The sequence below is a fragment of the Pseudoliparis swirei genome, chromosome 12 (assembly GCF_029220125.1).
Source record: "Pseudoliparis swirei isolate HS2019 ecotype Mariana Trench chromosome 12, NWPU_hadal_v1, whole genome shotgun sequence".
In the NCBI taxonomy this organism is placed as follows: Eukaryota; Metazoa; Chordata; class Actinopteri; order Perciformes; family Liparidae; genus Pseudoliparis; species Pseudoliparis swirei.
Genome location: NC_079399.1, coordinates 3,096,155 through 3,105,182, shown reverse-complemented (window position 1 = coordinate 3,105,182; position 9,028 = coordinate 3,096,155). Strand labels below are relative to the sequence as shown.

Genomic DNA, 9,028 nt, shown 5'->3' with positions numbered 1-9,028 from the left:
CATTAGAAGTCAACCAATTTTTGAAAAAATGAACCCTGCCCGTAAAATTCCAATATTTGGTCTGCACCTAATTTTAAAAAACATTTTTATCACTTTTTTTACATATTCACCATAAAAAAAAAGCACTTTAAGCCTGGTAATGATTTCACCCTAATTTGTTTGACTCCTTTTTTAGAATTAAAAGAATTTTTTTTTCTTTTTTTTTCTTTTTTTTTGCCCTTTTTTTCCTTTTTGTTAAAGGGAAATCCCCGGTTTCTGTTTTTGATAACACAAATGGTTCAACTTCCGCCAAAAACATATGTTGTCTGGCAACCGGAGAGCTTTTAAATTAAAAGATCCCACTTCTTTTCCCCTCACTTTTTTTACTTAATCAAGCGTTAAATCTCATTAAATTTTTTACAGTTAAGCCACGACCTGAAATATGTTCACGTGTTAGCGCCCTATGGCTGAAAAAATGGACTCAATCAAATTGTGACAGAAAAAACGGGAAAAATTTTTTCCCGGCCTTCCCCCCTTTGAACCCATTCTTGCAGTTTAATTTCCTTTTTTTTAAAACATTCCCGTTGGGTAATGTATCATTCCCAAACTCACCTTCCAATTTCCCCGGCTTGGTGAAAATTTCGATAACAACTCAATTTGCTTAAAATGGCTCTAGCGCCACCGGGAAATGGACCTGCCGCCTCACCCAGAGTTGGGTGTTAGTTTTTTTCAAGGGCCACGGCCCTTTCTCTTTCAAAAAGCCCTCGGACCCTCACCCCTATTCTAACCCCAATTTTTTTTGAAAAATGGGTTTTTTACCCAAAGGTAATTCAAACCAAACCATTGAATTGTCATGGAAACTTAAAAGATCATTTTTCAAATATTCATTGAAATGATTAGCCCAAAACATTAGGGTGCCTGTTTTTAAGCCCAAACTTCAACACTATTGGGAAAAAATAACAGCTGGATATGGCAGAATACCGGAATTCACAAAATTTCGTGCAATTTACGTAGTAGCGCTAAATAATTACCAAATTGCTTTTTCTTTTCATTTTTGGTTTTCCCTTTTTTTTTAATTTAAAATTTTTTCCCTTTTTTTTTTAAAAACTTTTTAAAAATTTTTTTTAAAATTTTTTTTCTGGGTTTTTCCCCCCGGGGAAACCCTTTCCCAAATTTAAATTTTTTTTCCCACCCTTCCCTGTTTAAAAAAACCCAAAATTTTTTGCCCTTTAAATTTAAAAAATTTTTCCCCCTTCTTTTTTCTCTTTTTTTCCCCCTTTTTTTTTCTACTTCTTTTTTTTCTTTTTTTTGTTTTTTTTAGGAAAAATTTTTCCTTTTTAATTAATTTAAACCAGGGAAAAAAACAACCCGGGGTTTTTCCCCCTTTGAAAAAACAAAAATTTTTTTTAAAGGGGAAAAAAATGGTTTTCTATATTTTTTTCTCCTTTCTTTTCCCCTTTTGGGGTCCCTTTCTAATTTTTAATCTCATTAAAATTAAGTGAAAATTTGTGGGGGTTTAGTTTTTTGCAATTAAATTTGTTTTTTCATGTATGGGTATCCCATTGGCTTAATGGGAAGAAAGAAACCCCGGGTTTTCCCCCGGGGGTTGTTCTGAGTTAAACCATTTATTTAATAAATTTGGGTTTACTAAAAATTTTTAAAAAGGTGTAATTTTAATTCTTTTAAATTTTAATTTTAGGTTGCAACTATTCATATTTATGACTATGTTTTTTCACAGTCCACTTGGACCTGCTCTACAAAAGTTGCACTAAGCTACCACTTAATTTCCACCATATTTTTTGGTAAAACAATCAGAGGCTTTCGATACGGGAATTCAACCAAACCTATTGGAGATAATGATATGGAGTACATCATCTAAGATCTATCATCTTTTAAATTTGTCTGGTAAGGATCTATTCAAAGAACATTTTAGCTGTCCTGTTGAAGCATAAAACACTATTGGGAGAAAAATAACAGACTTTCAGGATATGTGCAGAATGGTGCCTGGACATTCACAGCAAATTTCGTGCATTTAAACCGTAGGGTACAATAATTCACCAAAGTTGGCTTTATCTTTTTGTTTTTGCTTGATTTCCCTTTTCCACTTTTCCCATCGATTATTTCTCCACAAACAACAGAATCGCTAAAATCAGTTTTATAGAATCTCAAGTTGATATAATGAACACTGTGAAACGGACTTTTCGTCGGTGGAAATCGGTTTTACTGCCAAAATTTTCTTCTGTGATTTCTTTATGTAAACTATACTTAAACTCATCCAATACTAACGCAAATCATGTGTGATGCCAGTCAAGGCCTGAACAATTCACAGAAGAAACAAGCACATTTCTTCCAGGACACTATTGATCACCTATTGAGAAGTAAAATAACCAAATTATTCACTTTACGATAGGCTTTTTCTGCGGTCAATCAGATGTCAAATTTGTAACACACTCAAATTGTATATGTACCAAACATTTTACCTTGTTCTACTATTGGGCTGAACCAAACTCTAGATCAACCAAGGTTTAGGACTAACCTGAAAATACCTTGGAAACTATTAGAATCAAAGATTATTCCAGATAGGATTTTATTCTCAATGGTAATTTGCTCCATAGCGCCACCTACAATATTCAATTAGGCAGCCCATTACGCCGTGCTATTTGACCTCAGAAACCAGGTACGACTATTAACACCATGGGAAAGAAAGTCCCTTTGGGCCCATGCTCTAAACTGTACCGGATGTCGCAATATTGTTTGTCAATTTTGTGCAAGCTATCTCATTTCAGATAAGTTTACCTAAAGCGTCATATCTGAGCAGGTCGGTATCAAAATAATTTATGAATGATATGGGGCCAAAAACGGGTTTCCCCTGAACCCCGGCCCTGGGGAATGCCCCAAAAATATTGATGAAATGTTTGGGAAAAAATAAGAGTTGCCCTTTGCAGGGCTTAGCCCCAAATTTAAATGTAACATAACTACAACGTGAAGAGTTCTTTTCACAGACCGCAAATCCACCCTTTATCCTGCCTTCTCCTGGTCTGCAAACCCCAACCTTGCTAACGGCGAGCTCTAGCTCTAGCTATGACCATCAATATATAATGGTTTCTCCTGTTCGCCAGTGGGCATGAACACATAAATACTGTGGATGTTACGTTACATAACCGCGGTGAAAGGACGGTAAACTCTGAACAGAGTCAGGTGTCTTTGAATTCACGTCACGTGATAAAAGTGCTCCGATGAAGCTTGAAGATGTATGCTGTTAATATTCATGTAGCTATTTAACTGCTCCACATCCATTTGAAAGAATAATTACTGGTTACTTAGCATATTACGGCTGTCATACACTATACCAAAACAAAGTGTTTTAGATTAAATTATAAAACAAAAGGTTTTAACTTGAATTTATTTTAATTAAATTAAGAGTATAAAATTTTCTCCTTTAAAAAAACCCCCTTTGATAAATTATTTACTCCCCCATAGCAAGTTGCCATTTTATTTTAAAACAATTGGAAAACTGAACAAATTAAAAGGTTAAAAAATTATAGAATCATTTGATTGTGTATATTTTTTCATCTTTATTAATGTTTTTAATAGATGTTAGCCAATTTTTTTAAACCCCCCCCCTTTTTTTTCCCCCTGGAAAATTAAAAAAAAAATTTTTTTAATATATTTTTTTATTTATTTCCCTTTTTATTTTTTAAAATTTTTTCCCCCCAAACTTTTCAATAAATAAAAAAAAAAAAATGGAAAAATTTTTAAATAATATATGCCCCCAAATTGGGGGTTAAAGCACTTATTTTAAATAAGAGTTGTAGGACAACCCAGGGAAAATTTCCTTTAAAATACAATGCAGTTTTGGATAATAAAAAAGTACGGAATAAAAATAAAATAGGGCAAATAATGAATTTATTTAAGCCCTCGACCCCTAAAAAAAAACGAGCGGAAAAAAAAAGACCTACCAAAAAAGAAAAATCAAAGAATCACAGAACCGAAAATATTAAGTCCCCAATTATATTAAATATGATTTTAAAGCCCCAACCCCTTTTTCCCTTAAGCTTTTTCCTAAACCTTATGTCCCCCCCAATGGGCCCCCAAAAGGGGCCCAAAACGAGAAAAAAAGCAAAAAAACCCGTTAGGGTAAAAGGGGGGGAAAGGGGTTTGGGGTTTTTTTTTAAATTTGTCAGGTGGACATTGGGGAATTTTTTTTTTAAAGGGTTACATTATAGAATGGCTTTAGTCCCCATAAGCACCCGCCCTAAAAAAAAACATCCAAACAAGGCCGTATACCACCGGCCGGCCGAGCAAAAATTCGTGAGCCAACAGTGCCGGGAAATGACTTAACGAAAAGGGCCCCAAATGTCCCCTGTTCAATGGGCAAAAAGGGCCGAAAAGGGCGGGGCCGGTGGGCGGTGAGGTGCCAAACCCGTGACCGCCGCAGTAATTTGGGTTTGTCCCCTCCCATCCGGGGGGGCCGAATTTCCCAAATCCCCTTATAAAGAAATCTAGACCTAGGAGCCTGAAAACAAGGGTTTTGGGCCCAGCTGAATTAACTTTTAGAGAACAAAGTGCCCCTAATAACACCCGACAGATTTTTTGCACGTTTAAACCCCCCTCCCCCCGTGTTTTTCCCAAGGGGGCAAAAGGGGCAATGGTAAAAAGATTAGGCTACATGGGTGCCAAAAAAATGAAATTGCATTATCCCATTTGGAAAAGAAAAATGAACCATGGGGTCCATTGTTTGGACAAGTTCCAACACTGTGAAAACATGTAGGGGGGGTGAAAATGTCTTATTTCCCGAACAGGCTAAATGAAGATTTGTGTTAACCCCGGGGAAAATTCATATAGGAGCAGGTCAAATGCACCAAATATATGGATGCAACTCACTTTTATACATCAAGAAGCAGACGAACAATAACACAGCGCTGCTGACGCCTGATACTCCAGGCCAGCAGGTGGCGGTAATGCACCAAATATATTGATGCAAACCGCTGTTTAGAGCAGAAGAAGTATCACACTGCAGCTTTGGCGGCCTGGTCTGCAGTCTGCTCCGTCTGAGACGGTAAGAATTTTAAATGTATTACAATGAACTACAATCCAACGATAATTAGTCATGGCAGTCTCTTGTTCACATGACCGCTGTAAAATCCACCGTGTTTATCCGGTGCTCTTTCTCCGTGTGTGATTGTCACAGGTTACTCAATGCTATGCTACACGAGGAGCTCCATGCTAACGCCACTCCATTCAAATATATAATGGTTTCTCCTGTTCGCCAGTCGGCATGAACACATAAATACTGTGGATATTACGTTACATAACCGCAGTGAAAGAACGGTAAACTCTGAACAGAGTCACGGTGTGTCTTTGAATTCACGTCACGTTATAAATGTGTTCTGATGAAGCTTGAAGATGCATGCAGTTAATATTCATGTAGCTATTTAACTGCTCCACATCCATTTGAAAGAATAATTACTGTTTACTTTGCATATTACGGCTGTCATACAACATATACTCAATTCATACATGAAGTGTTATTAGAGATTAAACTACCAGCAGCTTATTAAAACTAGGAGTGATGCTTAAGATTACTTCTTGAGCCATTTATTTTAATTCAGAATTTAATGAGTATATGGTAAATATTATTTACCTACTCTTTAAGAATATTAATACCATTTGGTGTTATTAACCTGTATATTGTTTACGAGATCTGTATACTTTCATCAGCAATGTTAGAACCAGAGTGTGATGAAGTTTTTTACATAGTGTAATCATATTCTGACTAGAAGGGGATCTGACATTGAGATGTAAAGTGTGCTCATCAAAATCACTGCACATAGACACACATCAGATGTTGATTGCTGTACTAACCTCCGTGTCCTGCTGTTCATCTCTATTGCAGACACTATGGAGATGTTTGGACTGCAGTATAATGAGCATGGTTGCCCCCAGTTCCTGTGGACTGGGACCAGCACAGGACCAAGACTGCCCGACCTCCTTCAGAGCAGTGCATCCACTGCACAGTCATCGTAATGGTGCGCAGTATTAATTATTAATATTATGAAAATATTTGATTTTTTTTTTTAGCAAATCTGTAACTTTCTTTAAAAAATTACACTGCAGTCTTGTTATTGGTGACCTCAGCTAGGCCCAGAATTATTTTCATGAGATATCACCATGCGGATTTCGAATGAATTCAATTTAAAGTTAGCGAAAAATAAATATTATTAATATTATGACAATATTTGAATTTTATTTAAAGCAAATCTGTAACTTTCTTTAAAAAAATTACACTGCAGTCTTGTTATTGGTGACCTCAGCTAGGCCCAGAATTATTTTCATGAGATATCACCATGCGGATTTCGAATGAATTCAATTTAAAGTTAGCGAAAAATAAATATTATTAATATTATGACAATATTTGAATTTTATTTAAAGCAAATCTGTAACTTTCTTTAAAAAATTACACTGCAGTCTTGTTATTGGTGACCTCAGCTAGGCCCAGAATTATTTTCATGAGATATCACCATGCGGATTTCGAATGAATTCAATTTAAAGTTAGCGAAAAATAAATATTATTAATATTATGACAATATTTGAATTTTATTTAAAGCAAATCCGTTACTTTCTTGTTTATTCTGTTTCTTTATAGGACGTGGCACTAAGGAGGATTGTCCAGCCGCACGTTTGTTATGTTATTATGCTTTGAAGTTTATGAATCATACCAGTATTTGCTTTTTGAAGAGACCAATTGACACCATTATTGTTTCTGCAATTTTGTTTTCCAGATGACGCTGAAGAACTCCTAAGTTTCGCTAACACCAGTCTGCTTCAGCAGCTTGGTTGAAATGGAGATTGGATGATGCACTGTGCCCAACTAATCATACACGTGATGCCTTGAGAGGTCGGGGTCAGATTGTGAGTACTCCTCTGTTTTCCTGATCCGATGTGAGGTCAAAGGTCAGGGATGTCTGTGTCCAGATTGTAATGCACTCGAGACAAATTTGTAAATTGTGAAAATGGGCTATACAAATAAACTGAATTGAATTGAGACGTCAGTGCACAACTCAAGGCGACAAGCATTTATGCATTTTACATCGAATTTACATGACGCGGTCTATACTTCACGTCGGGATACGACGCATGAATATGTTCACGTAGTTAAAGCGCCACCTAGCGGCTGAACTGGACTCTTGTCGGATCCGCCCCATACTTGTCGTGCTCGTTACAAGTCGCGGCCAGTCGAGTCCGACCGCGCGCCTGGTCCTCGGCGCCGGCTCCTCGGCGCCGGCTCCCCCGACCGGCGCGGGTGAGCGAGGACCCGTTCGACGCTGCTTGCAGCTTTAATTATGTCTCTTGTGCTCACTTTACCCCATTGCTGCTGTAATCCTGTAAATCTCCCCACTGCGGGACTAATAAAAGAAAATATTATCTTAGGACCCTAACCCTAGGAAAGCTTTTGACACTGTTGACCACCAAGTGCTCCTGACAAAGCTGACTTATTTCAACTTTTCAGCAGACTCAATACAGTGGTTTGAGTCATATTTATCAAACAGAAAACAGAGTGTTTTGGTCAACGGTGCCAAATCCCCATACCTTGTCAACCCTGTAGGGGTTCCACAAGGTTCCATTCTTGGACCATTACTGTTTTCACTGTACATAAATGACTTACCTAATGTATGTCCTGAGTTAAATGTACAAATGTATGCCGATGATGCGGTCATCTTTGTACAGGTGAAAAATACTGAAATGATCTCATTGTGTCTCTCAAATGCTTTGGACAAGGTCCAACACTGGCTGAACAACATTTGCTTACAGTTAAATGCAAAAAAAACTGTATGCATGATGTTCAGTAAACGACCAGTCGTAATCGAAGGATCAAATGTGTTTTTAAACGGAGCAGAACTACAACTAGTCCCCCACTTCAAGTATCTTGGGGTCATACTAGACTCAAACTTGAATTTTAAAAAACATATTTAAAAAATCTCCAACACCATAAAATTCAATCTGCAAAATTTTAAACAAATTATACCCTTCTTAACCATCAATGCTGCAAAGTCATACCTCCACTGTATGATCTTTTCCCACATTGAATACTGTTTTACAAATTGGTCGTTTGCCTGTGCCACAAACCTGAAACCAATACAACAGCTGTACAAGAGGGCTATCAAGGTGTTTGACAGAAAGCCTAATTCATACCACCACTGTACTATCCTTGAGAAACACCATTTCCTGAGTTTTGACAATTTAAAGTCTTTTAAAAGTATGGGTTTTATTTATAAATGTTTACATGGACTGGCTCCCTCCCTTAGGGAGTTCATCCACAGAAAAAACACTGGACGCTCCACCAGGTCAGAAACCAGAGGAGACTGTGAAGTCCCCCATAGACGGACCACTTTTGGCCAAAATGTCCTCTCCGTTAAAGGAAGCTCATTGTGGAATAGCCTCCCAACTCAGATACGGGATTGTGCCACCCTCAACAGCTTTAAAGGTCAACTAAAAGAATGGTTGAGAAACACACAGACGTGCAATCACCGCTAAATGCACTTTAGCATAGGGATATTCTCCTCTTGCATTTTATGTAGCACTTTTATCTTATCTTGTATTGCACTTTACATGTCACTGCTGCTATATTGTACTGCCATGTGGTAAATACTCATGTATGCTGCTCTTGCTCTTTTTACATATCATGTATTTAATATTTTTACAAATGTCATGTTATTATATATTGTACGTCAGGGACTACGGATGGAAATTAGCTCAAAGCTATAATCTGGCATATTTACACTGAAAACATAACCTGTCTAAAGTGTTCATTAATGTGCATTGTCCCTCTTCAAATAAAACGATTATATTAATGTTCAGACTTCGTTTCTGGAAATTAATACATATTTTTTAATAAGATAACGCCTCACATGTATATTTAAAACATTTCTCTCTGCTGTTCATGATTCATGTGTCAGTTATTAGACGAGGATTTAGACGCAGTACCTCAGAGCCACCAGTAGATGTCAGCAGAACACCACATGGCATGTTACACGCAGAGTTCAGAATG

General features: G+C 37.1%; 1 long non-coding RNA gene across 2 annotated transcripts; it reads left to right on the top strand.

Annotated features, from left to right (window-relative positions):
- Positions 1-4,918: 4,918 nt before the first annotated feature.
- Positions 4,919-6,776, top strand: LOC130202402 (uncharacterized). Of its 2 annotated transcripts, XR_008833361.1 has the most exons (4): positions 4,919-5,038; positions 5,876-6,008; positions 6,626-6,658; positions 6,762-6,776. It is a non-coding gene; the product is annotated as an uncharacterized LOC130202402 (long non-coding RNA). The 2 variants fall into 2 exon arrangements; XR_008833360.1 differs by lacking the exon at positions 6,762-6,776 and having other exon boundaries at positions 4,920-5,038; positions 6,626-6,753.
- Positions 6,777-9,028: the final 2,252 nt, after the last annotated feature.